The following is a 7966-nucleotide window of genomic DNA, read 5'->3' as shown; positions in this document are numbered from 1 at the left end:
ATGTATGGGATCTGGAATTTTTCAGCAGATAATGGTATGGTTCAGAGGGTAAGAGGAAATTCAGATTCTATCTCTTCGGTGGGACTTTTCCATACCGCCTCTCTTCCAGTCTGTGAGTTAGAGATGGTGATATCAAACTATGTGATTTCTTATCCAAGATGGCAGAGGCAATAGCATGATAACCCCACGTAATAATTTTAAGCTAGAGTTGGTATGATGGTAATAGTAGGTCCCCAACATTTTCCCTGCTTTCTCTCTATCCTTAAAGTAACTAACTACCCTATCCTTAAGTTTTAGATGGATTCATGAACACCTTCAAACATCTGTGGACCGCATGTTTTGAACCATTATTCTATGTTACAGTAATGATATTTGTAATGTTACTAACAGATGATCTTAATAGAAAGGTTTCTAACCTATGTCCCAGGCAATGTTATTTCCACTTGTAATCTTCAGAGAATCTATATAATACAATGTGCTTATGGAAAACATAATTTATCTACTGGATGCTTGACTATACATTCTTTGTGCTGTGCTGTGCTTAGTTGCTCAGTCATGTCTGACTCTTTGTGACCCCATGGACTATAGCCTTTCAGGCTCCTCTGTCCATGGGGACTCTACAGGCAAGAATACTGGAATGGGTTGCCATACCCTTTTCCAGGAAATCATCCCAACCCAGGGATTGAACCCAGGTCTCTTGCATTGCAGGCGGATTCTTTACTGTCTGAGCCACCAGAGAAGCCCAAGAATGCTAGAGTGGGTAGCCTATCCCGTCTCCATTTGTTCTTCCTGCCCTGGGAATCAAACTGGGATCTCCTGCATTGCAGGCAGATTCTTTACCAGCTGAGCTACCAGGGAAGCCCATATTATCCTTTAGCATTATTACAAAAGTGGCCCTGCACACATTTTTAGGGCTATGTAGGCCTCTTCTTGGGTTCATCCTCTCCATGGCATTCTGTCATTGTGTATACCCCAAGTCAAGGAGGATCTGCATATGAGGGTGAGGACAGAGCTTGGATTTGTGGGCTTGCATGTCCTCATACATCCCTTGGGGTCTTGGATGAATCCTACTCAGTTCTTTTGATTTCTATCAAAATAATAACATAAAGATATTTGTAGTACTTATATTTACTAACAGTTAGAAGAAGCAATACAGAAATTCAAACAACCTTAAGTATAACATTAGACAACCCTCTGCGCAGCAGTTTTTAGCCAGTTGAAACACCCTACTTAGCAACTCTAGCCTTGTGCTGGCCCAGCCCCAGGAGAGTACATTGGCCTCTTTCTCCTCCCCTTCCCATCACTCTACTCAGTGCTGTCAGTTTGGATTGCCCCAAACTCAAGGTGTTTCCGTGTTTCCTCATTCTTTTATGTGCATCCATTCCAGAGTAGTCAAAATGCTCAACCAAGCCAAATGGACTTCCAGTTAACAAGTTGCTCCTTAGTTCTAAAGTAATTGTGGTTGTAAAAAATATCTCTGCTATTCATTCTACTTGCTTAAACTCATGACACCCAGGTTTCCATCTGAATGGTGGTCTGGATGATGATCATCATGATAATGGTTAACATTTATCATTTGTAGTTTACCAGGCACTGAGTCTAGTTAATATTTCATGTACATTCTCCATTTTAAAAATGAAGATTGAGACTCAAAGAGAATGAGTAATTTAGCCAGCTACTACATGTCAGTGCTATGCTCCTAATCACCTGACTGTTTCCCAACAAATATATTCTGAGCACCAGTTATGTACCAGACACTATCCTGGTCACTAAGGATAAAGTGGTTGACAAGTTTCCCACTCTTATAAAGGATGTGTGTGCACGTACTAAATCGCCTAAATTGTGTCTGACTCTTTGTGACACTATGGACTGTGGCCCACCAGGTCCTCTGTCCATGGGATTCTCCAGGCAAGAATACTGTAGTGGGTTGCCATGCCCTTCTCCAGGGAATCTTCCCAACCCCGAGATCGAACCTGCACCTCTTGTGACTCTTGCATTGGCAGACAGGTTCTTTACCACTAGCGCCATCTGGGAAGGCCCTTATGAAGGATACTTCTTGATAAAGAAAACATAAGCAAGAACACCTATGAGATTCAGATTGCAAACTATGAATAAAATAAATACAATGATGTGTTTGATTTAAGAAGTATCTGGGATGGGACTTACAGCATGGCGGGGGGGGGTGGGTGGCGACATTAAACTGAGTGGTCAGAGAAAGTTTGTATTAATGCCTAAGGCAAGATTGAGCCTGATGAATATAAGAAATTGAATTTAGACCACTGTGACTGGAACAGAGAAAAGGACTCTATAAATTTTGATCCTAAGAATGATGACAAGTCTTTGAAGTTTTTAAGCTGGAGAGTCGCATAATAAGATTTGAAATTTTTGTAGATCTTTTTAATTGTTTGTAGAGAGTAGAGTGGATGGGGACAAAGCTGGATTGGGGAGTTGTTAGAAAGCTATTGCTGTGATATGGTAAGAGGTAACAGCAGCTTGGGCTAGGTAGTTTGAGGGAAACTGATAGAAATGGATGAATTTGAGGGAATTTTTTTTTAGATGGTAAAATGACAAAAACTCATTACATGTGCTAAGTATTGGTTGATTGCTTAAGTTCCTGCTAGATTGTAAGCTTCCTGACACAAGGAGCCACTATCTTGTACCATGTTCTACCACCAGGAGACGGTACTGATAGGTGATGCCAAGTGAATACTGGTTGAGTGAAGATGCAGTTGAGCAAATAAATAAAACACAGTATAGTTATTCATCATATCTTCGTATCTCAAGTGCCTAAACCAAATTATTGAATTATAGGGTAAAATTACCACTAGAGACAGACTGTCTTAAATTTTTCTTAATTTTCATCATTGAAGGTTAATGGATTTTTTTTTCTTCTGATCATATAACTTCCTGGAATCAAGATAATTTATGCAGAAAATAAATTTCTCAATGTCAGTTTCATACATTATAAATATATTTTGCATGGTTCTTTGGAGGGATTGCCCTTAAAAGGGCAAGGCATTGGAATAAAATAGAAACTATCATTTCAAAGGATTTTGGATTCAGATAGTCTTACATTAATACTTAAAATCAGTTTTGGAAAAAAATGTGATGGCTTTTATTTAAAATATTCCAAAAAAACCCACATTAGAATAGGGTATTCTGATTCAAGGAAAAAGAGTCTTATTTTTCTTGATATCAATAAAAAAAGTGTAAATGGTAGTTAAAATCTAGTTTATGAATAATGATAGTACATAGTCAATATTTTTTTCCATTTAAGTAAGCCAACATGAAGATTAAAATCATAATGGGAATACTCCTAGGGAAGTAGGGTAATTCAGCAGAAGTATTTCCAGTGGAAATGTACCAACCTTACAGTATTGAAGATAATCCAAAATTTGCATTGAAATAAGGACATTCTTTGGACTCTTCAAAAATTACAGGCCTCATTTTTGTGGGTTTATGTGTTTGGATAGCATGATAAGGAGATTATAGAATTCCCTTGTAGGGATATTTACTTAGTATTGTTTTATTATGTAGCTGTAATAGTTGACACATGTAACTTTGGTAATAGGAAACAAAGTGACAGCTATATCCCTGGATGGCAAAAGTTGTGAGACGGAAAAGTTATAGAAATCTTTGGCTCTTTCCATTTGTACTTACACTTTCAAGTTTCTAGCTGTTTCCTGCTAGATCTGTTTGTTCCCTCTGATGAGGTCAGGATTGACCCTGTGAACGCTAGTCACACTCCTTGCTCAGTTGTTTTAGTTAGCCAGAGCTTAGGTATTTTTACTTTAAAAAAATTCTCAATAAATATTAAGATTTAAAACATTTATGTTACTTTAAATTCTTCATGATCACAGTTATATGTGTGCTTTTTCATATACATAAGCTATCTTATATTATGCTTTTTAATGCAGGATTATTTCATATAAACATTTCCAAGTTCTTGCATTATCCAAAGATTTATAATTTTGAAAAATAAATGGTATTATATTCAACAAACCATAATAGTAAATGCTATCTCAAATTTATTAAAAATACTTATAGACTTAAACCCATTCCCTCATAGGTATTATTCGTTGTACTCAGAAGTTTATATTAGAAGAAAAATATTACTCTTTCTATTACTCTTTCTTGGAAGAGTAAAAATTTTAAATGTAACTCATTTAACAGATTTACATATCTATAAATATATACATATATATGAATGTATATGTATATATATGACATTCTTTCAAGCTTAGATAAAAATATGTATATAATACCAATATTTTAACCTCCTGTTCTAAGGGAAAATTATTTGAGACATCATCTTGGAGTGGCTTACTTACTACTGGATGAATGTGCTGGTCTGGCCTCCTTAGCTTTCCCTTGGGAGTGTGGTGGAATGGAAAGATCTCCTTTATGTTCTGACCGAGCTATTGTGTTAGTCAGAGAGCTATCAAGCACTACACTGGCACTGCCTTGCAGGGTCCACATGTGGACTTCTGTCAGATATGTTTGCTACAGGTTATGTAAAGCATTTATAGTTGGGTGATTCTATGCAAATATTCTATAAGACATTTTTATATTGTCTTCCTGTTTATATTTTACATTTTGTGAACTATTGTTTAGGACTTTATTTACTAATCAGGGGACTCTTCTTTAAGGTAAAAACCTTCATTGCACGATGTGTTTTGCAGTTGCACATTTTAGCAGATTACATATTTCCTTAGGCCAGATTATAAATGCAAGAATTTAGTTTTAATCATATTTTAATATATTAGTTTTACCCAGTCACTGTTTTTATTGTTGTTATTTTTAAGAAACTATGGTGTCAGGTTGGTAAAATATCACATAATAATAGAAGTTTTGAACCTGGTGGTTTTTAGCCTTATGACTAAATCTTTCATTTTAAAAATGAAATATCTGAATAAAAATAGTTTGATGTAGTCCAAAATATACACTTGAAATGTTTAGATTTAAGAAAACCCCCCAAATTTGGTAATCTTGTGCAACATTTTTTAAAGCTTGACCAGTATCTTTCTAAGAAAGAGGAAAATTACTTCTAAATACTGAAGTTAAAACATTTTAGTGAATCCAATCAAAGTTGACAAAATTTCTAAGTTTACCCATCTCCCTGCTTTTTACCCTTGAATGTTTGAAATATTCATATAAACAGGCTGACCCTGATCATTTCAATCCAGTTCACAAGGTGTAAACTGAAGTTTTGATATTTCCTCAAAAGATATGGCAGAATATACGCTGCATATCCTTTAATGCCTTTCTTTGTTCTTTTTGAAAATAATTGAATTGCCTCAACATTTCAAGAGTTTGTAAGTTTACAGTGAATGGGAGCATGTATTCCAAGTGAATAAATGTTCATTGGCCCCTTAAATACCACCTTAAGGAATGTAGTTCCTTCTTAATTAAACAATGACAGTAATAAACTTACGTACATCGTGACACTTGGAAATATCAGAGCTTTAATTTCAGCTTTCTATATATCAAAAGAAGCAATTATTCTAATACATTTGAAAATTATGTTGGAAGTAAATACTCTTTTCGCTGTGTTTTACCCAGACCCACGCTGGCAGAGTTTGTTAACTCAAAATACATGATCCCTGGAATATTATCTCGTCACTCTTTTTCCTTTCTCCCTCTCTTTCTCTTGAAAAGTCATGATGTTTAGTTTAGTTCCAAAACTAAACTTAGTTTTGGGAGTAGAATTATTAGAATTACTTATTCTTTGTCAAGCATCAGGCTGAAGTTATATTCATTTAGGGGATGCTGCAAAGCTGTGTACAATCAATGTCAAGGGTAGTAATTTACTGACAACAATTAGGAAAAGAGAACTATAGAAAGCACAGTAATATTTTCAGAAATGGGTTTTATTATATTTCATAAGCACCACTCACTTTACTTTTGGTGGGTTTCAATATTTGAATAATAATAATAATACATACGAGTTAAGAAACCAACAAATTAAAACTCCAGGCCCCCGCGTCCCTCATTTTGGTTGTAGCTCTTGGTGTAGATGCTATGGTGTGAGGGCTGCTTTCTTTCAATGGCTGGTTGTCATTCAGGCTGGGTTGTCATGTGACTGCCTGTCTGTGCCTGCTGTACAGGTGAGCGGATGTTCTGCACAGCAAGTGTAGACAGGCAGACACATGACAACTCCGTCCAGCCAGGCCCTTGGTTCCTTCGGGTTTCCTTTGCTCATGGGCAGATACAATCAGTCTGTTTTCCAGATTTGGTGATTTTGGAAGGTCAGGGGAAAGGGAGAAAAACACACAATAGAATTAAACATTAAAACATTATGGAGCTAAAAACAAGTTAGACTTTTGACTTTATTCAGAAAGTACACTGATACATTTGTTCCAAATGTGCTAACATGGATAATTGACATAACAGAAAACTCACAGACATTTTCAGGAAAAAACAACAACAAAAAAGACTAAACACACGGTTTATTCTTAAATCCAATTCATATTACTACTGGCCCACATGCAGTCAGAGTTCAGAGTAATTGAACCAGATGTTTTTCCTCTTCACGAAAACTCTGCATATTTTAAAACTGAGGTTAAAGATAAAGACTGTGTTTATACATGTTTCTGGTAATGGATAAGTACCATAACCTTGCCCATGAAAAAGAAGCTTGTCATTTACATGGAAATGGAAGCCATATTCATAATAATTAATGACCCTAAAGTATTTGACAGTTCAACCAGCGCACTTTGGTATCTGATGCTTTGACAGTGGGATTTTCACAAGGGAATGTACTTTCATCAATATTTTATTAAGCAACAAATTTATTTAAATTTCTCATATTCTTTTTAATGCAAAGTTTTAGAGTATGGATGTGAAAACCAAATAAAAAGCAATTGTGAGCTTAAGTTCTCCTCCTCTTAATTAACTAAAGGGCTGTGCCATGAATCAAGGGGGTATAATCTAAAATGTTGTTGTTCATAGTGATGCTCACAGTGTGTTTTGGACATGTTAGTGCAGTGCTGTTACAAAATAGTACCTTAAGCATGGAGAAGGAAACTTGATTTCATATCCAAAAAGGAAAATCAGACCCTTTAAAAATTTTCCTTAAAATTCATATAAGAAAGAGTTAATAGTGATAAACATACAGTTAGGAAATTTAATTCTGGTGACTTGAGAATAATTCTAGTGGTTATTTTAATATAAATGATCAATTCACATCCTTAGAGATATTTAACAAATTCCTCTGCTCTTTAAAAAATAAAATATCTAGATAGTCAAAATTCCAATAAACAGAATTTCTTAAAGAGCAAAATGAAACCTTATTGTCCAAGGAGTGTGTACTTAGGGAATTTTTTCCAAAGAATTTTAAGGAAGCAAATAGTTTGTTATTTCCCTTTAATTGTAAAATTCTGCGAAAACAGAGAAGAGAAAGTTTATGGAGAACAAATTAGATTTTAGAGACTGAAAAAATGACACTATTCTACACATCTAAATTTTTATGCAATGATTAGATATGGTACAGTTTTAACAAAAAGTTGGTAAGTGCAACTTTCTATTTATTTAATTTCAAAAAATAAATATCAGATTCTGTTTCTGGTCATCACTTCTGAGTAGAAGACTTATTATTTTTTCTTGACAGAATCAAAACCATCACTAAACTTGGCTGCTACTTAGATAATTACAAGGCCAGAGTATGCAAAAACAAATACCTTAAGGAATTATTTTGTTACTGTTGCTGCCTTCAGTGCAACAGAAAATATTTATGGAGTGATTCACTAACAAAGAGCATATTGGTGGAAATTTAAAATTAGTGTAATTCTGTATAGCTTTCCCTCTCTCTCCCATAAATAATTTGATCCAGTTAACTCTGCTCAATTAAAGGAATGATGCATGCAACCTGAAAAAATAGAAAGAAATATTTGTGAGTTTATATTATCCTTTAATATGAAGCAATTCTATTAAAACAAGATATCCCAATATCTTTGTGTCTGAAAAA

The 7966-nt window shown here is 34.9% G+C and overlaps 1 protein-coding gene and 1 long non-coding RNA gene across 20 annotated transcripts in view; one reads left to right on the top strand and one right to left on the bottom strand.

Annotated features, from left to right (window-relative positions):
- DNM3 (dynamin 3) overlaps positions 1-7966 on the top strand; it is a 658236-nt gene that overhangs the window by 349893 nt on the left and 300377 nt on the right. The gene's annotated exons all lie outside the window — the stretch shown is intronic.
- Positions 5853-7966, bottom strand: part of LOC147356694 (uncharacterized) — an 81245-nt gene continuing 79131 nt past the window's right edge. Inside the window, exon 2 of the long non-coding RNA XR_015143476.1 lies at positions 5853-7867. This is a non-coding gene — a long non-coding RNA (uncharacterized LOC147356694). The remainder of the gene's footprint in view (positions 7868-7966) is intronic.

Source organism: Bos grunniens, chromosome 16 (assembly GCF_055505025.1).
Source record: "Bos grunniens cultivar Pamir isolate PY7600 chromosome 16, Bosgru_T2T1.0, whole genome shotgun sequence".
In the NCBI taxonomy this organism is placed as follows: domain Eukaryota; kingdom Metazoa; phylum Chordata; class Mammalia; order Artiodactyla; family Bovidae; genus Bos; species Bos grunniens.
Note: the sequence above shows the minus strand (reverse complement) of the source record. Positions and strands in the feature narration are given on the sequence as shown.